A 26574-nucleotide genomic window follows, 5' to 3' on the forward strand; every position below is an offset into this window, starting at 1 on the left:
TAAATTATTTTACATTACATTTTGATTATTGTAACCAAAATATTTTATAGAAGTCATATGGGAGTAATAAATGCTGATATATTTTTTGCTGACAAAGAGAACATTATATATAGTAAAAGTGATCATTTTAAGATAGTTTTTAACATAATAAGGCCAGATTTTTTTCAGAAAATTTCCAGTAGTATTATATCTGAAATTATAAGTATTATAAATAGTTGGTTATTTTCCAGAAATAAATCTTATTCTTAAAGATTTGGCCTATATGTATATGTATTTATATATAAGGAAGGATTTTAAAAATGTAATTTCCTTTAAAATATAAGTAAACTTTAACGCTGACTTCCTATGAATTAGAATAATAAAGTTTTGTTTAGGTGCATTGCTTTTAATAGTACTTCTTTAGAGAAGAGATTAGAAAATAGTTCTTGGATGTTTTCTGTTTCATGCTTCATAGTAATTCCAAATACAAAGCTAATAGAGATTTGAGTTGGTTTTCAAAACAGTTTTATCTTGAAGAAGCTGATTGCATGATATAAGTAAATGTTAAAGAATGTATTGACTGGGTTAAATAATGTTGCGATGTATGTAATCTGGATAAATTAAGACTTCACCAAAAATTGGGGCCTTTCATAATTCTTTAAAGTGAAAACAAAAGCATAGTACCTAATTTGTGGTCTGGATGGTACATTTTTGTTTTGTTTTGTTTTGTTTTGTTTTTTTGTGGTACGCAGGCCTCTCACTGTTGTGGCCTCTCCTGTTGTGGAGCACAGGCTCCGGATGCGCAGGCTCAGCGGCCATGGCTCACGGGCCCAACCGCTCCACAGCATGTGGGATCCTCCTGGACCGGGACACAAACCCGTGTTCCCTGCATCAGCAGGTGGACTCTCAACCACTGCGACACCAGGGAAGCCCCTGGATGGTACATTTTTTTGTGACCACAGGAATGAATGATATATATGCAAAGTGAATTTCTATTATTTCTCATGCCAGTTCAAAACCAAGAAAAAAAATGAAACATATTTATGAGAGTTTGCTTTTTACAGTTTGTGGATTTATTATTATGACTACCAAGTTAATATCTGAAAGTAGGTTTAGGCATAGGAGTTAAGTTTATTACTGAAGGTTGTATTGGGGCATAGTTTTTTTGCTAGGAATAGTTTTTTTTGTAAAGGTCAAGTGCATATTATTATATCAGTCAATCCTCTCTTCTGGAATAGATGTTTTCTGTAAAAGTAAAATAAGGTAAATCCTTTTTTTCCATCTTATTTTTGAAATGTATTCTCCAGTTTAATGTTCCACTTGGCTGAAATTTTGGTTTCATAAATTAGAAATATTGAAATAGGTCTTGAGTGGCAAGTTTGAGATGCTTCTAAAGGCTGAAATTCTCTGTTGGGAACCAAGTGGACAAAAACCATTCACTCTTCGGGACTCCCCTGGTGGCACAATGGTTAAGAATCCACCTGCCAGTGCAGGGAACACGGGTTCAGTTCCTGATCGGGGAAGATCCCATATGCTGCAGAGCAACCAAGCCCATGCGCCACAACTACTGAGCCTGCGCTCTAGAGCCTGCCGGCCAGAACTACTAAGTGCGCATGCTGCAACTGCTGAGGCCAGCATGCCTAGAGCCCATGCTCTGCAACAAGAGAAGCCTGCACACCACAACGAAGAGTAACCCCCACTCGCCGCAACTAGAGAAAGCCCTCGCGCAGCAGCAAAGACCCAATGCAGCCAAAACAAAAAAAACCCATTCACTCTTCATATGCAGGTTTTACTACCATTGGAACAAGAGGTGGCCAGTAAATTTAAAGACATCAACAACCAGTTCTTTCCCTAGCAGCAGGCATATAGAAGCTTACCTTTCTTGCAGTTTTAACTGGCTGCTACAGCCCTTGAAAGTCCCTTTCTTCTCATGAGAAAAATATTTTTCCAATAAACAGATTTGAGCAGTTTTGGTGAGAGAAGATGTGAGAATTGATAACTGGAACCACTCTGTCAGGTACTAATACTATTGCCAATCTGGACTGTCATAAATTTTCCCAGTTCTGAGGATTCCTTCATTGGATTTATTTCAGTAGCTATTTATTGAACATGTACTATGTGCACGGCTCTATGCTAAACATTAACCACTGTTCACCAGAACTTTGTTATTCAATTTTTGCCAAAATCAACCTCTCACACCATCACCAGTTTTCACTTGAATGAACATTCATAAGTGCTGTTTAACACATAACGCATGATATATCGTAGCTTAACATCACATAATATCAGATGTTCAGGTTTATACTCATTGTGAAAATTCAGACCAGTGTCTTCCTTATTTGATGTATAAAATTGTGAAATTAGTGATGCTTCATTTAGAATACAGTGCTACTGCCCTTAGATAAACTAAGTTTGTGACCTAAATTAAATTCATTTTAGTAGCAAGGACAGTATTTTGAATTAAAATAAGTATTATAGCATTGCTCTGAATTACAAATAAATATTAAACAAAGTACTACCTTAAACCCAATGAGTGATGAGAAAAATGCTGAAATGGGAAAGGCAGACATATATCACTTTTAAAATTGACTTGCTGAATACTAATGTTTTTTGCTTCTAAAATTTCTTCACACTACCTCCTGCTCCCATCTTTAGCTTCCCTTTGCTTCTTTTGACAACCTAAAAGGTCATGGGAACAGCAATGTTGATATTTTTTGAGCTTTCACTATGTGTCATATATAGCTAAGCATTTCATGTATGTGTCACTTCACCCTCATAATCTGTACATGAAGTAATTGCAGTGAGCCCCATTTTACAGATGAAGAAATTGAGTTTAAATAATTTTCCCAAAGATAAACAGCTAGGAAGTGGTAGAGCCAGGATGAGATCACCTGTTGAGTACCACCAGTGCACTGACTTATACCTTTATTTTACTTTGACAAATTTGTAAAAGGGACGAGACCATGTGAGGTCATTGGATATGAAAGATGAATATCACCTTCTGTTTTATAGGAGCTATGGTTTCAGAGAAAGACAAAGGCCTTGTGAGTAAGGTCAGAACGCTTCATGAACCCAGACCAGGGTATGACAAACTGCCTCTAGGACAGAGTTTTTCAACCTTTACACTTTTGACATTTTGCCCTGGGTAATTCTTTGTTGGGGACTGGGCGAAGGCTGTCCTTTATATTGTAGGGTGTTTAGCAGTAAGCCTGGCCTCTACCCACTAGATGTCAGTAGCTCACCTTCCCTCTCCACCCCTCCCCCCAACACACACATGCACACACACTTGTGGCAACCAAAATGGTCTCCAGACATTGTCAAATGCCCCACTGGTAGGTAGGGAATAAAATTGTCCTTGTTGAGAACCAGTGCTCTAGGGTTAGAGGAGGCTTATGACAACTGACATTTGAGTGGGATCTTGCAGAAGTCACATTCTAGATAGAACTATATGTATAAAAGCATGGAGGTGTGAATCAGTGTATTATATTCAGGGGTGAGTAAAAGAGTAAAAACGTTTGTGATGGCTGGAGCATCTAGGGTATGTGGGTACTGAGGAGATAGTAAGAGAATGGTTGATAAAATAATTTAGGATACAGTTGTGTATGTCATACTAAGAAGTCTAGATTTGTAGGTGAGTGACAGTCTGACTAATCCACACAGTATTTAATTGCCTCTTTGCTTCTCTGGATCTTTCCATTAGAGTGTATGTTCTCTGAGGGCAGAGACCGTGTTGCTCTTTTTTCACCATTATATCCCTAGTGCCTTATGATATTTGGGACAACTTGTAAAGTAGGAAGGACAAAAATAGAGAATTTATAGATGTGAAAATCAGAAGAGGTTGTGGTGGCCGTGAGAATGGAACTTGAAGACTTCCAAATGCAGGGAGTATAATTAACCAAGGGCCCCTGCTACTGGACTGTGAAATCTGTTACTACATTTTTCCCAAAGCCTTGCTTCCCATGAGCTGCTGACAGCTAGTGGCAGACAGACCTTTTCGTGAGGGACATGGGATTCCCGTAACAGCCACCTTTGGCCTGAGGACTCCCCAGTGGCCTTGCCAAACCTTCCTAAAACTGTATGGCAGTCTAGGATGCTTCCTTCTAACCTTTCCTCACTCTTTCTTTCATTCAGGCTCAGACTTGCATCATGGTCTGATGACCCTCCCAACCTTCTCCAGCTCCCTTCCCATTTTCTGTCTCATGGATATTTGCACTGACAGAATCCTCGCAAGTTTTATCCCATCTTAGTGTCTGCTTCTCCAAGGACCTGGCTAACAGAAATTAAGTGACTTTCAAAAGGGTACACAGATATTAAGAGGCAAAATAGAGGCTCTCCAATCTAGGGTTTAGGTTTCTTAGTCCATGCCTCTAACCGTAAACATGCTATCCTTTAGTAAGGCAATAACTTTTGACTCTGGCATTTATTTTTCCTAGCTAGTCTTTTGAGTCTAATGGTGTGATTAAATACCTTAATTCTGTAGTTGATTATCAAATCTTTAAGAACTCTGATAGTTATTCCAGGTCTCAGACCAATTAATTTTCCAGCTATTATTTGTCATGTTGCTAGAAAATGGCATGGAAGTGGAGGAAAATACAATAGACAGTTTATGTTTTGTTAAGGAATGTGTTCCAAGATCTTTTCAAATCCCCCACATTTGCAAACGCAGTAATTTTCTTAGATTCCTTTACTTACTATTATCACTGCCAATAGCATTGACTTTCTTTTCTGGCTCTTTTTCCTCAAAGAAACAAAATGGGTTTTTGTTGGTTTGTGGTTAGTTCATTTACTAGAGTTATATCACACACACAGACAAAAGAAAGAACAGAACAGCTACGCTGAGATTGGATTCTGGACAGTTGTCAGACTCATTCACCATATTGGTGACTTGTTCCTGAATACCACAGCTCATAACCATAACTGTATTTCAGCAAAATTAAAATTATATTACATGAACATTTTGGGGTATTTACTGAGAGTTAAGTCCTCAAATGGTAAGTCCCCAAATGTCTTCTGTATTTTCTTGGAGACCAATGACATATAGGGAAAAAAATCATTGAGGACCTTTTACAGAAAGAACTTAGTTTATTTTCTTTCCTTTAGAATATAAAATGTTGACATTACCTGATTTTTGTTTAAAGGTCTTAGAAATATGAAACAGTTTACTAAATAGAATAAATATTAAAATTTTTCTACACTTTAATTTTATGACCAGCAAGGTTGGGAGAAGAAGGGGAGGGATCAGTGAGAGATATGTAGATGGAAGAGACATAAGACAACAGAAAGATGGGGAATAAGGGGTAGAAAGAAGGAGTAAATATTTGCTTCGGGCTCTGGGCCTCAGGTAACATTTCACTTATTCTACCCATGAAGGGACTTAAGCTCCTTGAGAGTGACACAACATGCTTTATTCTCTTTGCAGTCTTCAGAATGCAGGATGGTGCCTTGAACTTAGTAGTTACTCAAAAAGTGTTTGATTCATAGCTGAATGACAGGCTGATGAATCAGTGCTCAGTTCTTCAAATATTTCTAATCCATAATTGTTAGAGAGAGTCCTGATTGGGATAACTAGAGTGGCCTCTCAGGGTAGAAAGTATTCCCTGAACTTTATCAGCAGCAGCCTGAAGAGTAAAGGAAGTTTAGCCAAGGGTTAAATCCAGGCTCAAGCTAATTTCCCTAGTCTATGTTTTTAGGATTGGTAAATATATCAATTATTTAATATAAAATCTCCCTTCAGCCCTTTTCTAAATATGCAGTTTCCTCTGACTAGAACATTCCCCAGCATACTGCTTTGAATAATACTTACTTAGTCCTCAATTTTTAGGTCTCTTCTTAATCATTACTTCTTTCCTGAAGTCTTCCCTGGCTAATGACAGAATCACATGCTCTTTGTGTCCCAAGCGCCATCAAACCTAGAGATTTACATGCATCTTTATTCTTACTGTACTCATTACTTCCTCTTAGAATCAAAGATCTTAACCTTTTATTAAAAGGCATCATTCTATCTGTGTACCGAATCCCATCCCTTTGTTAAGTGTTTGTCTTTTCTCTTTAATCTCTTTTCAAGTTTATTCCCAAAAGTATTCAAACATGCTGAAGTCACTAATATCTTAAAGAATCAACAGCAAAAAACCCTTTATCTCATTTCCCTCCCTAGGAGCCAGACTTGTCGAAAGAGTTCATCAGCAGTGAAACAAAGGTCACTCATAATATCTAACAGTCTTTATCTTGACTTACTAGCAGCCGTTGACAGAATTACTTTCCCCTCCTTGAAAAGCTTTCTATCCTACTTTCTTTCCTTGGCTACAGTGATACTGCAGTACTCTGGTTTCCCTTCTTTACTTCCCTTCAGAAGACCAGTACTCTGGTCTTCCCCTCTTTACTCCTTCTCAGTCTTATTTTTGTTTTTTTCTTCCTTTGTTATTTATGTAACAGAAATTGATTGAGCCACTGATATATGACATATACTGTCTGCATGACAGGGATATAGTGGTAAATAAGACAGAAAATTTCTCATCACAATAAAAAAATTTTTGTAACTCTGTATGGTGATGGGCATTGGGATCATTTTGCAATACATATAAATGTCGAATCGTTATGTTGTGCACCCGAACTAATATAATGATGTTATATGTCAGTTATACACCAATTTTAACAAAAGACAGTTGTGTCAATACTTCTTGCATTAGTGTAGCTTACCCTCTCTCAAATGTTCTCTGGGGCTCTACCTGGGGCTTTTTTCCCTTTTCACTTTGTAAACACTCCAATGAGCAGCCTCCTTCACTCCTATGACCCCAGTTACATCAGTATGTTCCTGATTCCCTCATATATATCTTCCTTTTGAACTCTAGGTCTGGGTACTTCTGGACATTTCCACTTTAATGTCACATAGGCACCTCCAGTATAACAAGGTCCTAATTTTATATTTTCTCTTTCCCACACTCTTCCTGGTCTCCTTATCTCAGGCACTGGCACTACCACACCACCATCTGCCCAGTTACCTTTGGATTCTCCAGCTCCCTTATCTTCCCACATCCATTATTCACCCTGGTTAAAATAATCAATTTTATCTATATCTCTTCATTCCCACAGCTACCACTCTTGAGTAGACCACAACCATTTTTCTCCTGTATTACAGTCACACTCCCCTTATCTGCGTGGCCCTAGCCCTGCCCCTATTACATTGTCCATGTTGCAGTCACAGTGATTTTTTTTTATAATCTTTTTAAAAGGTAAATATGATTGAGTAGGTCACTCACCTGATAAGTCTGTTAAATACACTTAGGAAAAATCCAAATTCTTTAGTATGACCTTATAAGGTTATGTTCTGGGCCCTTACTCTCTTGTTTATCTTTTGCTGCTCTTCTCCACGCCGAATGAATCAGCCTCACTTAATTTTCAAACCAACTTTCCATATTATCTCTCACTTTAGAATCTTTTGTGCTCTTCTTGGTACCTAAAATGCTGCCACCCTGCTTGCTACTCCTGTCATATACCCTTTCCCTCTTCTTTGCTAATTCTTACTCATTCATCAAATCCTAACTTTGACATTATTTTCTTGAAAAAGCCTTCCCTAACAGCCCTCCCCCAACTTCCATTTAACTTAGATCTGCTTTAACTATACTACAAAGCTTCAGTATTCAAAACAGTATGGTACTGGCACAAAAACAGAAATATAAATCAATGGAACAGGATAGAAAGCCCAGAGATAAACTCACGCACCTATGGCCACCTAATCTATGACAAAGGAGGCAAGAATGTACAATGGAGAAAAGACAGTCTCTTCAGTAAGTAGTGCTGGGAAAACTGGACAGCTACATGTAAAAGAATGAAATTAGAATACTCCCTAACACCATACACAAGAATAAACTCAAAATGGATTAAAGACCTAAAATGTAAGGTCAGACCCTATAAAGCTCTCAGAGGAAAACATAAGCAGAACACTCTTTGCCATAAATCACAGCAAGATCTTTTTCTCTTTCCCACACTCTTCCTGGTCTTCCTTTTATTTAAGACCCATTTATTCTCTAGTTCTGCCCACATGGAGATACACTCCTTGAAAAGGCGTTAAATTCTTCCATTCACCTTAACACCTTGTGCTGAAAACATGTGTTCCAAGATCTCAACTACGAGATCCACATTCTTAAAGCACTAATTCTTAAACCTCATCTAGATTTCTCCCCTTGGATGGGGGGAGATGACCAAACACAGCAAAGAACAGCTCAGGACTGTGGGGTCTCCTCACCCAGAAGACCTTGCAGCTCTGCTGACCACCTAGCTGGAGCCAGGATTAGGTCCCTGCGACAAGGGGCACCTGCTGGGCTGCCGCCACCACAGGTGGGACACCGCTGCCTTCGGGCGCCTTCCTGCCCCACCGCCACCGGCCCCCAACTCCTGTCCTCTTCACTAGGCTGGCTGTCACCTTTAGTTTCCCTGGAGTTTGGGAATTCCAGACCATCTCTGCTCACACTTCTGTGTCACGCCTGCTGCCTCAGCACTGCTGATCCACACCAAGGAGAAAAGCACACAGAACTGCTCTTCAACACACCAACGTTTCACACAAAAGTTATTTTATAAGCCTGCAGGTTCTTTTTCATCAGAGGACACTCCCAAGGCCATGACTTCCCCCGGCTCTCCACTGCCCTTGCAAGCAGACTGGATGCGTGTGGCCGCTGTGCTGTGAGTTGGGCACACCCCCCTGGCTCCACTCAGATGCACTCTCCTGGAGAACTGAGGGCAGTGCCCTGGGCTCATCAGCAGGATCTGTCCTGAAGCCAGTCTTAGAGTGACAAGAGCCACACCTGCAGGTCTATTCCACTGACCAGCCACACAGGACTGAGCTGGGCCCACGGACCTTGGTCTGGATTGTGTTGGCTGGTCATTCTTGCCTAGGTTCACAGGCCAACAGCTATTGTCCTTTCTTTCCTGCTCATCACTGCACCAGCAGCTCACTCCTACCTGCTGCCGTCACATGCCTGGCAACCTCATGTTCCGGGGCCAGTCAAGAACTGAGACCCCAGCAGGCCTCTAGTTCCCAGCAGGCAAACTCTGCATTAAACTACTGATGCCTAGCTGTGTTCTCGAGGCTTCAGAGCCAGGAAAGTGCAGAGAGAATAGCAAGCTGTGGTGCCCCCAGGCCCGGACCTGCAATGCTCTGCGGAGATGCTGGAACCTCGCCGTACCCCCCACCCCAACACAAGCAACCTCTGTGCCCGCCTGTCCTGCGGACCCGGGCGCACCACCGGCCACTGTGACCTAGGACACAGTGCTTGGCTGGAGGCCGGCGCTGGGGCGGGCGGGGACCTGGGCTCTGGCCCCAAGGCCGTGCGGAGCCAGGCCCACCTCCTTCCCACCGTTGGAAAAAAGCAGCAAGATCTTTTTGACCCACCTCCCAGAGTAATGAAAATAATAACAAAGATAAACAAATGGGATCTAATTAAACTTAAAAGCTTTTGCATAGCAAAGGAAACCATAAAACAAAAAGACAACCCTTAGAGTGGGAGAAAATATTTGCAAATGAAGCAACCAACAAGGGATTAATCTCCAAAATATACAAACAGCTCATGAGCTCAATATCAAAAAAACAGATAACCCAATCAAAAAATGGGCAGAAGATCTAAATAGACATTTCTCTTATCTAATAGACATGTCTATTATCTAAATAGACATAGAGAAGACACACAGATGACCAAAAAGCGTGTGAAAAGATGCTCAACATCACTAATTATTTGAGAAATGCAGATCAAAACTACAATGAGGTATCACCTCACACCAGTCAGAATGGCCATCATCAAAACATCTACAAACAATAAATGCTGGAGAGGGTGTGGAGAAAAGGGAACCCTCCTACACTGTTGGTAAGAATGTAAATTGTACTGCCAGTATGGAGAACAGTATGGAAGTTCCTTAAAAAACTGAAAATAGAGCTACCATATGACCCAACAATCCCACTCCTGGGCATATATCTAGAGAGAAAAACATAATTCAAAAAGATACATGCACCCAAATGTTCGTTGCAGCACTATTTACAATAGCCAGGACATGGAAGCAACCTACATGTCCATCACCAGAGGAATAGATAAAGAAGATGTGGTACATATATACAATGGAATATTACTCGGCCATAAAAAAGAACAAAATAATGCCATTTGCAGCAACATGGATGGACCTAGAGATTATCATACTGAGTGAAGTAAGTCAGAGAAAGACAAATATCATATGATATCACTTATATGTGGAATCTTTAAAAAACTGGATACAAATGAACTTATTTACAAAGCAGAAGTAGAGTCATGGATGTAGAAAACAAACTTACGGTTACCAGGGGATAAGGGAAAGGAGGGATAAATTGGGAGATTGGGATTGACATATACACATGACTATATATAAAATAGATAACTAGGAAGAACGTGCCGTATAGCACAGGGAACTCTACTCACTACTCTGTAATGGCCTATATGGGAAAAGAATCTTAGGAAAAAAAAAAGTGGATATATGTATAACAGGTTCACTTTGCTGTACACCTGAAACTAACACAACATTGTAAATCAACTACAATAAGTGTTTAAAAAAATTAACAATGAAAGAAAAAAATTGGATCTGCTTTAAAAGATAAAATATTCTCCCCAAAAGATTAATGTATTTTACTGAAGGGGTTGTGGTTATGGAATACATTTTAGATTTTAATGTTGAGTTCTTATTTGAATAACTGGGTTTCTGGTTGTAACTTTCTTTAGTATCTGTTTTTATTTTTATTTTTTTAAGGCCCCCAAGGAGACTTTTACTTGCTACTGTGTTTCAAAAGAAGCAAAATATGAAAGGATTTGATGAGTAGTTAAGAAAAGTATTTCTAAGGGTATCACTTCTGCCTCTTGGTCTTATTAACAATGTAGGTAACCTCAGGAATATATATATAACTGTTTTCTGTAGGGGAGTAGTGCTGGTGGGCTTCTTGACTTTGAGATACTGAAATGCTGGTCTTAGTAGGACATTACCTGGAAAAGATGGGCAGGGAAGGGAAGTGATCCAACTAAAGATAACTGACCTTCTCTATAGAGTAAGAAATAGACTTTTTTTTTCATCATGGCACAGTACACACACACACATTTATAAAACTGGAACAAAAGTTTAATGAAGTATTCCTATTTTTAGCACTTATAATGTACTCTGATATTTCCAGTTCCATTCTGTTCTCTTCCATTAAAACAGTGCTGACCAAAACCCACTGAATTGATTTCAGGAGTCATGGATTAGAACCCTGACTAATGGGTTACAACCAGCCATTTGGAAACACTCCTATAGAAGCAGCTAGTGACTAAAATCTATTTTCAAACTGGCCAGTTCAACAAACAGAATCACAGCCAAGTGGGAGCACTTGGTATGGGAAGGACATGAGTAACAGTTACTGAATACTTGTTACGTGTGCAGCATCAGACCAGGAACTGTACTTACTTTATATTCACTACAGTATTGTAGAGTAGCTAGTCTTCCTATTTTACTTGTGGAAACAGCCTCAAAGAGGCAAGTAACTTGCTTAAGGTCATATAAATAGCAAAGGTCAGAACTAAGATTTGGAGCTAGTCTGCCTAACTCCATAGCATTCATTTGTACCATGTTACTGTGTCTCCCAGGTAAGTAACATTGCAATAGACATGCTAAACTTAGAAGGGAATTAGTGACATTTAGGTGTCTTCAAAATTTTATAGTGGAAAATAACAATAAAAAGCCCCATTAAATGTGAGTTGAGACAGGCATAAACATTGACAAACAGTTAAATAGTGATAGATTATATTGGCTTTCCAGAGAGCTTAAGTTCTTCATGCCTCTGCTCATCCAAGAGGTAGAGGTAATATCCTTAAGGCTGAGATATATGGGATTTCTTGTTGGTAAGGTAAATGAAATGTTCAGAGGCTTTACTACTGCACCAGAGCAGATAATAAGGCAATTAGAACCGTTAAATTGTTGAAACACCAGAGTGGGATGAATTATATCATGAATTGCATAGAAACAAGAAATTTTATGGCAACTTTTGAGACCTAAGGATGAAAGATATATCAGTAAAGAGAAGAGAAATTGATAGTTAAACTTTAAGTGCTAGATTTATTGACTGAAAACCCAACTAAGCATTTTAGGGTCAGTTTCAGAATATTATTTATCAGCTTTGTAAATAAATAGAAAAAATTATCAGTCTCTGCTGATGGTTTGATTTCCACTATTAATAAAATGAATTTAAGATGCGTTTCTTCCTTTCCATTTTTGAGCTGCAACATACCCTAGGGATCATCTAGTCCAGCCCCCTCATTTTACAGATGTTGAACCTGAGACCCAGAGAAATTAAGCAGCTTACCCAAGATCACATTACAAGGTAGTCAAGAATTAGAACTAAAACCCAGATCTTCTGACATTCCATTGGCTTAAATTTTATTTGACCTGAGTAGGAGAATTGGTAAATTACTTCTTATATAAGCTGATTTATGGAATACTCTACTTTCTTTAAAATTCCCATCACATAAATAATCCCACTGCTGACACTTAAATAATTCACTATTTGCCAAAGAAAGCTGGAAAATAGTCACTGGAGATGGCTAGCCTTTCATGTTTTAATAAGGAAAGGACTGCCTGCTTTTTGTTTTTATTGTCATTGTTGTTAACAAAGGCTTTTGGTCATACTTTCAGTCTAAGAATCAGATCTGCAGATGTGAGTGTTCACACCTCGCAGATAGACTTCTGATAGTTTCCTTAGGAACATGAGCTTTTTCATATTTATGTCAAAAACTTCAGGAGTGGCTGTAGCTATTGGTTTAAAGAAACAGGAAAATGGTTCAATTATAAGCTCTTATCTTTAGAAAACTTTTGGGGATGTTATTCTCATATATTTCCGAAAGAGATACTATTGTGCAAGCAGCTCAACTGTAAAGCATTACGTAGATGTATATTGTCATCAAGATACAACTATTTCGGTTATAGTTATTTGGATAAGAAATCAGTTTAAAATTCTACTGGGTGAGTTGAGGAAGGCTTCCTGGAAGAAATGACATTTGAAGTAGATCTTGAGTGAGTGGTGAAGATGAGGCGTTGAGGATTGGGAAGGGGAATCATGTTCTCTTAGCAAAAGAAGTAAGATAAAAATCTCCATTTAGGAAATGAGTTGGATATACTTGGGACATTTTATGGACATTATGATAGATGTGTAAAAAGCATGGAGTGTTGGGGCTTCCCTGGTGGCACAGTGGTTAAGAATCCACCTGCCAATGCAAGGCACACGGGTTCCAGCCCTGGTCCAGGAAGATCCCACATGCCGGGGCAACTAAGCCCATGTGCCACAACTACTGAGCCTGCACTCTAGAGCCCGGGAGCCACAACTACTGAGCCCACGTGCCACAACTGCTGAAGCCCGTGCGCCTAGAGCCTGTGCTCCACAGAAAAGACACCACAATAAGAAGCCTGCGCACAACAACGAAGAGTAGCTCCCGCTCGCCCTAACTACAGAAAGCAGCAACGAAGACCCAACGCAGCCAAAACAAAAACAAAAACAAACAAACAAAAAAGCATGGAGTGTATAATGAGAAATACAGCCAGGGGGTCTTTAATGTCCTTTTGAGAAATTTGGAATTCTATAGACATTGTGTCTGTTTATTGAATTATCTAAGTAAAGCAAAGGAATTCTAGTGACAGTTTGAAGGCTGCATTGTCGAGCTAAAGAAAACAGTTGTTTCCTTTTGTTTAAATTTTTTATTTTCCAGCTAGATTTTTTAACTTAGAACCAACTTGACCTCTGTTGGACTATGTCTAGTTAAGTGCTACATAGTAGTGGTTGTGCAATCAGTTTATTTTAAATGGATGAATTTCTGCTTTGGGAATTTCTTTTAAGTGGAGATAATCCTGTTTTATGTTGTTTTTTTAGCTTTTTTTCTTTTTTTTAACATTTTTTTCTTTTTTGAATTTTATTTTTTTTTATACAGCAGGTTCTTATTAGTCATCCATTTTATACATTTCAGTGTATACATGTCAATCCCAATCTCCCAATTCATCACACCACCACCACCACCCGCCGCTGCTTTCTGCCCTTGGTGTCCATACGTTTGTTCTCTACATCTGTGTCTCAATTTCTGCCTGCAAACCGGTTCATCTGTGTGATTTTTCTAGGTGCCACATATATGCATTAATATGTGATATTTGTTTTTCTCTTTCTGACTTACTTCACTCTGTATGACACTCCCTAGATTCATCCACGTCTCTACAAATGACCCACTTTCATTCCTTTTATGGCTGAGTAATATTCCATTGTATATATGTACCACATCTTCTTTATCCATTTGTCTGTCAATGGGCATTTAGGTTGCTTCCATGACCTGGCTATTGTAAATAATGCTGCAATGAACATTGGGGTGCATGTGTCTTTTTGAATTATGGTTTTCTCTGGGTATATGACCAGTAGTGGGATTGCTGGGTCATATGGTAATTCTATTTTTAACTTTGTAATGAACCTCCATACTGTTCTCCATACTGGTTGTATCAATTTACATTCCCACCAACAGTGCAAGAGGGGTTCCCTTTTCTCCACACCCTCTCCAGCATTTGTTGTTAGTAGATTTTCTGATGATGCCCATTCTAACTGGTGTGAGGTGATACGTCATTGTAGTTTTGATTTGTATTTCTCTAATAATTAGTGATGTTGAGCAGCTTTTCATATGCTTCTTGGCCATCTGTATGTCCTCTTTGCAGAAATGTCTATTTAGGTCTTCTGCCCATTTTTGGATTGGGTTGTTTGCTTTTTTAATATTGAGGTGCATGAGATGTTTATATATTTTGGAGATTAATCCTTTGTCCATTGATTCATTTGCAAACATTTTTTCCCATTCATTAGGTCCCATTTGTTTATTTTTGTTTTTATTTCCATTACTGTAGGAGGAGGGTCAAAAAAGATCTTGCTGTGATTTATGTCAGAGTGTTCTTCCTGTGTTTTCCTCTAAGGGTTTTATGGTGTCCCGTCTTACATTTAGGTCTCTAATCCATTTTGAGTTTATTTTTGTGTATGGTGTTAGGGAGTGTTCTACTTTTATTCTTTTACACATAGCTGTCCAATTTTCCCAGCACCATTTATCGAAGAGACTGTCTTTTCTCCATTGTATATCCTTGCCTCCTTTGCAATAGATTAGTTGACCATAGGTGCATGGGTTTATCTCTGGGCTTTATGTCCTGTTCCATTGATCTGTATTTCTGTTTTTGTGTGCCAGTACCATATTGTCTTGATTACTGTAGCTTTGTAGTATAGTCTGAAGTCAGGGAGTCTGATTCCTCCAGCTCTGTTTTTTTCCCTCAAGACTGCTTTGGCTATTTGGGGTCTTTCGTGTCTCCATACAGATTTTAAGATTTTTTGTTCTAGTTCTGTAAAAAATGCCATTGGTAATTTGATAGGGATTGCATTGAATCTGTAGATTGCTTTGGGTAGTATAGTCATTTTCACAATATTGATTCTTCTAATCCAACAACATGGTATATCTCTCCATCTGTTGGTATCATCTTTAATTTCTTTCAACAGTGTCTTATAGTTTTCCACGTACAGGTCTTTTGTCTCCCTAGGTAGGTTTATTCCTAGGTATTTTATTCTTTTTCTTGCAATGGTAAATGGGAGTGTTTCTGTAATTTCTCTTTCAGATTTTTCGTTAGTGTATAGGAATGCAAGAGATTTCTGTGCATTAATTTTGTATCCTGCAACTTTACCAAATTCATTGATTAGCTCTAGTAGTTTTCTGGTGGCATCTTTAGGATTCTCTATGTATAGTATCATGTCATCTGCAAATGGTGACAGTTTTACTTCTTCTTTTCCAATTTGTATTACTTTTATTTCTTTTTCTTCTCTGATTGCCATGGCTAGGACTTCCAAAATTATGTTGAATAATACTGGTGAGAGCGGACATCCTTGTCTTGTTCCTGATCTTAGAGGAAATGCTTTCAGTTTTTCACCATTGAGAATGATGGTTGCTGTGGGTTTGTTTTTTATGGCCTCTATTATGTTGAGGTAGGTTCCCTCTATACCCACTTTCTGGAGAGTTTTTATCATAAATGAGTGTTGAATTTTGTCAAAAGCTTTTTCTGCATCTGTTGAGATGATCATATGATTTTTATCCTTCAATTTGTTAATATGGTGTATCACATTGACTGATTTGTGTATACTGAAGAATCCTTGCATCCCTGGGATAAATCCCATTTGATCATGGTGTATGATCGTTTTAATGTGTTGTTGGATTCTGCTTGCTAGTATTTTGTTGAGGAGTTTTGCATCTATATTCATCAGTGATATTGGTCTGTAATTTTCTTTTTTTGTAGTATCTTTGTCTGGTTTTGGGATCAAGGTGATGGCGGCCTCATAGAATGAGTTTGGGAGTGTCCCTTCCTTGCAGTTTTTTGGAAGAGTTTGAGAAGGATGGATGTTAGCTCTTCTCTAAATGTTTGATAGAATTCACCTGTGAAGCCATCTGGTCCTGGGCTTTTGTTTGTTGGAAGATTTTTTTTTTTTTTTTTTTGCGGTTCGCGGGCCTGTCACTGCTGTGGCCCATCCCGTTGCGGAGCAGCAGGCTCCGGACGCGCAGGCTCAGCGGCCATGGCTCACGGGCGCAGCCATTCCATGGCATGTGGGATCTTCCCAGACCAGGGCACGAACCCGTGTCCCCTGCATCAGCAGGCGGACTCTCAACCACTGCGCCACCAGGGAAGCCCTGTTGGAAGATTTTAAATCACAGTTTCAATTTCATTTCTTGCAATTGGTCTGTTCATATTTTCTGTTTCTTCCTGGTTCACTCTTGGAAGGTTATACCTTTCTAGGAATTTGTCCCATTTCTTCCAGGTTGTCCATTTTATTGGCATAGAGTTGCTTGTAGTAGTCTCTTAGGATGCTTTGTATTTCTGCGGTTTATGTTGTAACTTCTCCTTTTTCATTTCTAATTTTATTATTTGAGTCCTCTCCCTCTTTTTCTTGATGAGTCTGGCTAATGGTTTATCAATTTTGTTTATCTTTTCAAAGAACCAGTTTTTAGTTTTATTGATCTTTGCAGTTGTTTTCTTTGTTTCTATTTCATTTATTTCTGCTCTGATCTTTATGATTTCTTTCCTTCTGCTAACTTTGGGTTTTGTTTGTTCTTCTTTCTCTAATTTCTTTGGGTGTAAATTTCAATTGTTTATTTGAGATTTTTCTTGTTTGTTGAGGTAGGCTTGTATTGCTATAAACTTCCCTCTTAGAACTGCTTTTGCTGCCTCCCATAAGTTTTGGATCATTGTGTTTTCATTGTCATTTGTCTCTAAGTATTTTTTGATTTCCTCTTTGATTTCTTCAGTGATCTCTTAGTTATTTAGTAATGTACTGCTTAGCCTCCATGTGTATGTTTTTACTTTTTTTTTTACCCTGTAATTGATTTCTAATCTCATAGCATTGTTGTCAGAAAAGATGCTTGATATGATTTCAGTTTTCTTAAATTTACTGAGGCTTAATTTGTGACCCAAGATGTGATCTCTCCTGGAGAATGTTCCGTGTGCACTTGAGAAGAAAGTGTAATCTGATGTTTTCGGACGGAATGTCCTATAAATATCAGTTAAATCTGTCTGGTCTATTGTGTCATTTAAAGCTTGTGTTTCCTTTTTAATTTTATGTTTGAGTGATCTGTCCATTGGTGTAAGTGAGGTGTTAAAGTCCCCCACTATTATTGTGTTACTGTCAATTTCCTCTTTTATAGCTGTTAGCAGTTGCCTTATGTGTTGAGGTGCTCCCATGTTGGGTGCATATATATTTATAATTGTTATATCTTCTTCTTCGATTGATCCCTTGATCATTATGTAGTGTCCTTCCTTGTCTCTTGTAACATTATTTTAAAGTCTATTTTATCTGATATGAGTATTGCTACTCCAGCTTTGTTTTGATTTCCATTTGCATGGAATATCTTTTTCCATGCCCTCACTTTCAGTCTGAATGTGTCCCTAGGTCTGAAGTGGGTCTCTTGTAGACAGCATATATATGGGGCTTGTTTTTGTATCCATTCAGCAAGCCCATGTCTTTTGGTTGGAGGATTTAATCCATTCACGTTTAAGGTAATTATCAATATGTATGTTCTTGTTACCATTTTCTTAATTGTTTTGGGTTTGTTTTTGTAGGTCCTTTTCTTCTCTAGTGTTTCCCATTTAGAGAAGTTCCTTTAGCATTTGTTGTAGAGCTGGTTTGGTGGTGCTGAATTCCCTTAGCTTTTGCTTGTCTGTAAAGCTTTTGATTTCTCCATCGAATCTGAATGAGATCCTTGCCAGACAGAGTAATCTTGGTTGTAGGTTCTTCCCTTTCCTCAATTTAAGTATATCATGCCACTCCCGTCTGACTTGTAGAGTTTCTGCTGAGAAATCAGCTGTTAACCTTATGGGAGTTCCCTTGTATGTTATTTGTCATTTTTCCCTTGCTGCTTTCAATAATTTTTCTTTGTCTTTAATTTTTGCCAATTTGATTACTATGTGTCTTGGCGTGTTTCTCCTTGGGTTTATCCTGTATGGGACTCTCTGTGCTTCGTGGACTTGGGTGGCTATTTCCTTTCCCATGTTAGGGAAGTTTTTGACTATAATCTCTTCAAATATTTTCTCTGGTCCTTTGTCTCTCTCTTCTCCTTCTGGGACCCCTATAACGTGAATGTTGTTGCGTTTAATGTTGTCCCAGAGGTCTCTTAGGCTGTCTTCATTTCTTTTCATTCTTTTTTCTTTATTCTGTTCTGCAGCAGTGAATTCCACCATTCCGTCTTACAGGTCACTTATGCATTCTTTTGCCTCAGTTATTCTGCTACTGATTCCTTCTAGTGTATTTTTCATTTCAGTTATTGTGTTGTTCATCTCTGTTTGTTTGTTTTTTAATTCTTCTAGGTCTTTGTTAAACATTTCTTGCATCTTCTCGATCTTTGTCTCCATTCTTTTTCCGAGATCCTGGATCATCTTCACTATGATTTTTCTGAATTCTTTTTCTGGAAGGTTTCCTATCTCCACTTCATTTAGTTGTTTTTCTGGGGTTTTATGTTGTTCCATGATTTGGTACATAGCCCTCTGCCTTTTCATCTTGTCTCTCTTCCTGTGAATGTGGCGTTTGTTCCACAGGCTGCAGGATTGTAGTTCTTCTTGCTTCTCCTGTCTGTCCTCTTGCCCATGGTCCCCAGGACTGTCGCAGCTTCGGCTGGTGGGGCCCCTCCAGAGCCAGCAGCCTCAGTTAGGCCACCCTCCCCTCAGGCTCCAGGGCAGTTCAGTCTGTTGTTTTGTTTTTAATGCAAACCTGTGAGTAGGACGTATAAAACTGTGCTTCTCATGTTTGCCCTTAAGAATGTATGTAAAGGGTGTACAGAATAATGAAGAATGAACAACATGCATATGGGTATGTGAAGGACAAATTAAGCCAAATAAACTTGAATGCTCTTATTGTGTTAGCTTTAATAGAGTAGAATTACAAAATTCATATTCAGTAGGCAGGAAGCTAATATCTAATTTTCACTAGAATAGTTAATACTATTTTAGGGAAATTATAAAATAAGTTCTTGTTAGTTGTCAACATGGGCTAAAAACTAGCAGTTGGATCATACCAAAGGTAATGATGGCATCATATTGAATTGGAGGTGGTGTTCTGCATGGTGCCATAGGTGCTATGTTAAATACAATTTTATTTAAATCATATTAATTACCTGGGAGAAAGCATGCAAGAAAATCCACAAAGGATGCAAACTTTGGATTGTAATTAGAACAGAGCTGAAAGGAACTAGAGTGATGAGGCATGCCTAGGTAAACATAATGAAATTTCCTTTGAAAAATTAATTCCCTTGAGAGGAAAATTGAGCAAATTATATGCATTAAAAATGTTTTGCTTTCGGCTTTCGGCTCGGAGGAGGCCAAGGTGCAACTTTCTTTGGTTGTCCTGAATCCGGGTTCATCCGACACCAGCCGCCTCCACCATGCCACCTAAGTTTGACCCCAGTGAGATCAAAGTTGTGTACCTGAGGTGCACCGGTGGGGAAGTCGGTGCCACATTTGCCCTTTCCCCCATGATCAGCCCCCTTGGTCTGTCTCCAAAGAAAGTTGGTGATGACATCACCAAGGCAACTGGTGATTGGAAGGGTCTGAGGATTACAGTGAAACTGACCATTCAGAACCGACAGGCCCAGATTGAGGTGGTACCTTCTGCCTCTGCCCTGATCATCAGAGCCCTCAAGGAACTGCCAAGAGACAGAAAGAAGCAGAAAAACATTAAGCACAGTGGAAACATCACTTTTGATGAGATTGTCAACATTGCCCGACAGATGTGGCATCGATCTTTAGCTAGAGAACTCTCTGGAACCATTAAAGAGATCCTGGGGACCGCCTAGTCTGTGGGCTGCAATGTTGATGGCTGCCACCCTCATGACATCTTAGATGACATCAACAGTGGTGTGGTGGATTGCCCAGCTAGTTAAGAACTGCAAAGGAAAATAATAAAGTGTTACTTGACAACCAGTGGGGAAAAAAAAAGTTTCGTTTCTAATTTGGCATTTGCCAATGAATGAAAGTTGAGTACCTCAGTTAATAGCCTGTCTTTCCATGTTGTGATCCTTTGTATCTAGGATATCAGTAACCAAAATCTCTTCATAATATGTAAAATCTATATATATGATTTCATAGGATCTAGACACCCATTTGCTTATAGAGAAAATGTTTAAGATTGAGAGAAATTCTGAAACAGGAGACTTGTAGCCACTCTTTGTGGAGAACTATAACTCTAGAAAATCTTTTTAGTAATGTCCCAAATCACTAATTGTTTTCATTTTTTCTTTAAAGAGGAAAGATTGTAATAAGTTTCCACATCTATCAGTAATGCCCACCCTGAATATTAAATTAATGAGACTCTACCAAGAAATTACTTCTCAAGTGTTCTAGAAGTTTCTCCTCCTAAACAAGAAAAACAAAAATGTTAGCTGTCTTTCACTTTACCATTAAATTAAAATACTATATTTTGTGAAAAGTGCTTTCTTATCCACATAAATCGTGAAGCCATAGAGATAAGATTGATAGACCTGAGTATATAAACATTATACAATAAAATTTCTCTAGGAGAACAGAACAGAAAAGGAGGTAAAAGGAAGAAAAATCAAATAAGATGGAAAAACAAGCGACATATTGGGCAAAGTATTTACCAACTACATGCCAGATAAAGGATAAGATCTAGAATATAAAAAGAGTTCTTACAAATTAATAAGAGAGATGAACACTCCACCATAAAGATAGATAAAAATATAAACAGAAAATTTACATACAAAGAAAGGAGAATTGGATGACATATGAAATAATAACACTATGAACTACATATGGTTGTAAGTACTTCATAGATATTAACCCATTTAGTTCTCCCAGCTATTGGCAGATACTGTTGTTATCCTTGCTTTACCATTGAGGAACTGAGGCACCAAGAATTTAAGGAACCTGAACCAGTGGAACCTGCATTCAAATTCAGAAAGTCAGACTGTACCCTTAATGACTATAACTCACTAATAATCGCAAAAATACAAGCACAGCTATGATATTATTGGTCACCTATAACATTGGCATAAATGAAAACACCAGTACCAAGTGTTGGTGAGAGAAATGGGCTCTCTTCTCACTGTTGATGCAAATGTCAGTTGGTACAGTCTTTATGGAGGGCAATTTGGCAATACACATCACTAAGTAAAATGTACATACCCTTAGACCTAGAAGCCGTGCTATGATTTTCATTTAAATAAGATATGCAGACAAGGGTATAGATGTATGTACAATTATGTTCATCTCGGTGTTTACAATAATACTTTAAAATTGGAAATAATTTAAGTTTTCATCGATAAGATATTGCTTAAAATCTGCTGCATGCAATCAGTGAAACACCGTACATATAGTTATTAAAAAATACCTGATATAGGGCTGTATGCATTAACATGGAAGGATTTCCACAACCTACTGAGTGAGACTAGACAAGTTCACTATGAAGGAAGGGATAGTATTTATCTTGTTCATTGCCCACTGCTTGGCACAGTGTAAGCATATGGTAACTATTGGATGGATGGATGGATGGATGGATGGATGGATGGACAGATGGATAGGAGAATATGGTATAGTGAAAAGATTCTAAGACTTGAAACTGGAAGGTTTCTGTTTTGTTTCCTCCTAGTAACAACAGATCACTGGAATTCAAGCCCTTTAAAGCATTGGTGTTCCACAAATATTTCTCTAAAAAGAAGCAATTCAGCTTGTGTTAACATCTGTATTAATTTCTTAGGGCTGCCAATATAAAATTACTGTGAACTGCGTGGCTTAACACAACTAAAATTTATTCTCTCATGTTTCTGGAGGCTAGAAGTCTGGAATCAAGGTGTCAGCAAATCATGCTCTTCCCTCCATCCTTCCTTGCCTCTTCTAGCTTCTTATGGTTGCCAGCAATCCTCCGTTTTCTTTGGCTTTTGGCAGTATAACTCCAGTCTCTGCTTCTGTCTTTACATGGCCTTCTTCCTGGTGTGTCTCTTACAAGGACACCAGTCATTGGACTTAGGCCCCATGCCAATCCTGTATGACCTCATCTTAATGAATTATGTCTATAGAAAACCTATTTCCAGGCTTTCCTGTTGGCACAGTGGTTAAGAATCTGCCTTCCAATGCAGGGGACACAGGTTTGAGCCCTGGTCCAGGAAGATCCCACGTGCTGCGGAGCAACTAAGCCCATGCGCCACAACTACTGAGCCCACGTGCTGCAACTACTGAAGCCCATGCTCAATAGTTGCACAGCCTAGAGAAGCCTTCTCTGCAACAAGAGAAGCCACCGCAATGAGAAGCCCATGCGCCGCAACGAAGAGTAGCCCCTGCTCGCCACTACTAGAGAAAAGCCCGCGCACAGTAACAAAGACCCAACACAGCCAAAAATAAAATAAATAAAATTAAAAAAAAAAAACCTATTTCCAAATAAGATCACATTCTGAGGTTCTGGGTAGACATGAATTTTGGGCAACACTATTCAACTCCTTACAACATCTCAGCTGAATACAGCCTTAAGGATGGAGTCTTACTAAATAGTCAAACTTTCAAGTTTTACTTTTTTAAAAACACCAAAAAACGATTTCAGTTTAACCATTCTGACTGGAAACATTTATAAAATAGTGTATATGCCACTATTAATACTTAGGATTATATTAAAATATTACCTAAGAAACTGGAAATAAGATTTAATCTCAGAGGATAAAATGAAAGCAATATTTAATAGGTCATAATAAAGATACACAAAGATGTCTGAAAGAGAGAATGGGTTCTAGTCTTATAAGACTAGACTGTTAACTGATTGACTGGATTATCTTTTCCACAAAGAGTGTGTTAAGTGTATTAATAGGAAGGAAGCTTGGTCAACAGTGAAAGCACAAAATAAAGAAAATCACAGGGTAAATATCTGTTTTGTCCACCTAAAGCCTTGTCCAGGAGATGGGGGTGTTCTGAGTATAGTTTTAATGTTTGTAAGACCACCCTGTTTCCTTTAAGTAAAACAGTAGTTTTACTTTACTTTTTAGCAATGGAACTTTTTTCCCCCTCCAAAAGAAATCTTAAAAAGATTTCAAGCACATAAAACAACAGAAAACAAAGAGAGCTTCTGAGACACCTCCTTAGAATGTTAATGCTGCAAGAAAAGACTGAAAACTGCTTAAGCTATGAAATAATTCTGTTTATCTAATTTTCCTTTTTTTGGTACCATACTCACCAATATATTTTCTGGTAAGGCTATGGTTTTTCGCATAGGTCTGCCTATCATAAGAGAGTGGGCTTGCGTTTTGAAAAAGACTTTTTTCTAGTGTCAGAAACAATTGTGCTTCTCATTGTATGTCAATAAATTGGCATTCTAGCATTATACATCAGCCTCATTAATCAACGTTGTTCTGCCCTTAAGGCATGATTCTACTCTTGGTGGGCTTACAAAATAAATTTTGAGCCTAAGAACCAGAAATTTGGCTGTGATTAATGGGCCAAGGAGGGGAAGGCTTTTTTAGTAAGGCCCTTCAAGAAGACTACCTCCTGACCTTTCCAGTGGAACACAACCAGACATAGCTCCGTGAGTATTAGTTTTTTCTCATTTAAATTTCTATTAAAAGTTTCTTTTTTTTCTGCTTTAGAGAGTGTTTTGGTTTTATTTATTTATTTATTTTAACATCTTTATTGGGGTATAATTGCTTTACAATGGTGTGTTAGTTTCTGCTTTATAACAAAGTGAATCAGTTATACATATGCATATGTTCCCATATCTCTTCCGTCTTGCGTCTCCCAGTTTCTTTGTTTTTAAACAGAGCATATCATTTAACCTTTTTTTTTTTTCCTTTTTACCCTTCCTGGTCCTGCTGCTCCTCATTTAATCTTCTTTAATACTTAAATTTATCGCTGTCCTTTATTATAAGTAAAGGTAAGACCACTTTAGGGGATTATCAGGTTGCTGAGGCCTTTATATTCTCCTTGAAGTGCTCCTAACTGCCTTGCTTTATATGGGTCTTCTTTCTCATCCCTAGTGAGATTTCTGTCATTACTTCTTCTATCAGCATGCCTATCTATGGCACTAGTTTTCCCCTTTCTCATCTATTACTTTAAAATACAAGAAACCAAATTTTTGTGTAAATTTATAAGAAACCAAATTTGTAGAAATAGACTTAAAGAGTAACTGCTCTGAATGAGGACATGAAGATCTCTCCTATAAATCATATATATAAACTTTAGTGTAAATTTTGACCTTAATTTTGGCTCTTCCAAGGCCCTTTTCTTGCTTTTTTTCTTACTTAATAAGAAAGAAATTGAAATCTCTTTAAATTAGGTAAAGGTGCACACTATCTACATTTCAGAGGGTAGATGTGCTTGCAGTTTCAAAATGCATTATTCTAATAAAAAATATACATAATCTCTTGCTTTGTCCATGTTTTCTTCAGTATTTGTACTAGAAGCATGGTTTTGGTAGAAAAGTAACCTTTACTAAACATTTGTCTCTTTTACTGAGGAGGACTGTTAGGGTATGAACTCTTGAAAGTAGATTGTTAGCCTTAAAGTTCTTGGCTCAGTAATTTTTCAAAATCCACATTTTTCTCTAGAATCTTAAAACTTGAAGCTTTACCTGATTAACTACACTTTACTTTAGCTTTACTCATGTTATTAGCATGAATATAGTATATTATCTTTTCTACTTATGTTTTTAAAAATTGTCTTCATTTTTGTGTATTTTGTACTTATAAGTTTCACACGGTCAAGTATCTTTGTTTCTTTTACTTTTTCATTATTACGAAATCACATACTGTCATTTAAGTACATCTGTTTGGGTGAGTTAGACTTGAAGTTTGTGTTTGGGCTATATTGACTATATTTATAACTCCAGAAAGTTTTTTGGAAAGCGTGAATATCTTTTTCATGTTCTTGCCTGTTTATGTTTCCTAATCTGGGGAAAGAGCCAGAGTTTTTGGAGTTATAAAATTTTCCTATAGGGAATTCCCTGGCGGTCCTGTGGTTAGGACTCTGCGCTTTCACTGTGCAGGGCCTGGGTTTGATCCCTGGTCAGGGAACTAGGATCCCACAAGCCGATGGCTGTGGCCAAAAAAAAAGGGTTTTTTTTCCTATAAATGTGAAGTAAAAGTAAGGAATGATTTTATTCCTTAAGATGGATTTAGGCTGATAAATACCACATTTACCTGAGAAAATAATATAATTGCTTTTCTCTGTATACTTTTTTATAATGTTACTGTGGTGATCATTTCCCATAACTCTTTAAAAAGAAGACAGTAGGGCTTCCCTGGTGGCGCAGTGGTTGAGGGTCCGCCTGCCGATGCAGGGGACACGGGTTCGTGCCCCGGTCCGGGAAGATCCCACATGCCGCGGAGCGGCTGGGCCAGTGAGCCATGGCTGCTGAGCCTGCACATCCGGAGCCTGTGCTCCGCAACGGGAGAGGCCACAACAGTGAGAGGCCTGCGTACCGCAAAAAAAAAAAAAAAAAAAGAAGACAGTATAGATGTATTAAAACATGGTACATTTCCAAAAACAAAACAGATGCTTAAAAATATCTTCTTGAATTAATAAACTATTTTATATATTTTATTTATTTTTTATTTTATATATTTTAAATACTCATGACAAATTATGATTGTGTAATAATACAGCAGGGTTGCACAGCTTTGCAAATTCAATTAATAGTTTTATTTTTATTAATTTCAGTCTTCTAAAACTGTTAGCACAGTAACCTTTTTTATTTGAATTTCATTTTATTTTTTTTTTTATACAGCAGTTTCTTATTGGTTATCCATTTTATACATATTAGCATATGTATGTCAATCCCAATCTCCCAATTCAGCACACCACCATCCCCACCCCCCCAGCCACTTTCCCCCCTTGGTGTCCAAACATTTGTCCTCTACATCTGTGTCTCAGTTTCTGCCCTGCATACTGGTTCATCTGTACCATTTCAGTAACCTCTTTTTTAATAGTGTAACTTTTTTTAATTACACACTGTATTTGAACTTAATCATTTAAGAAATCCACCAATTTAACCTTATTTAAAAAAAAAAAACATGGTACATTTCTCTATAG

At 38.1% G+C, this 26574-nt stretch overlaps 1 protein-coding gene and 1 pseudogene across 2 annotated transcripts in view; both read left to right on the forward strand.

The window, feature by feature from the left end:
* The window catches only part of TBCA (tubulin folding cofactor A), a 102218-nt gene that overhangs the window by 37826 nt on the left and 37818 nt on the right, over positions 1-26574 (forward strand). The window lies entirely within an intron of this gene.
* LOC113617401 (60S ribosomal protein L12 pseudogene) lies at positions 19703-20469 on the forward strand (annotated as a pseudogene).

Source organism: Aethalodelphis obliquidens, unplaced genomic scaffold (genome assembly GCF_003676395.1).
Source record: "Aethalodelphis obliquidens isolate GAN/ISIS:26980383/991018 unplaced genomic scaffold, ASM367639v1 scaffold4, whole genome shotgun sequence".
In the NCBI taxonomy this organism is placed as follows: domain Eukaryota; kingdom Metazoa; phylum Chordata; class Mammalia; order Artiodactyla; family Delphinidae; genus Aethalodelphis; species Aethalodelphis obliquidens.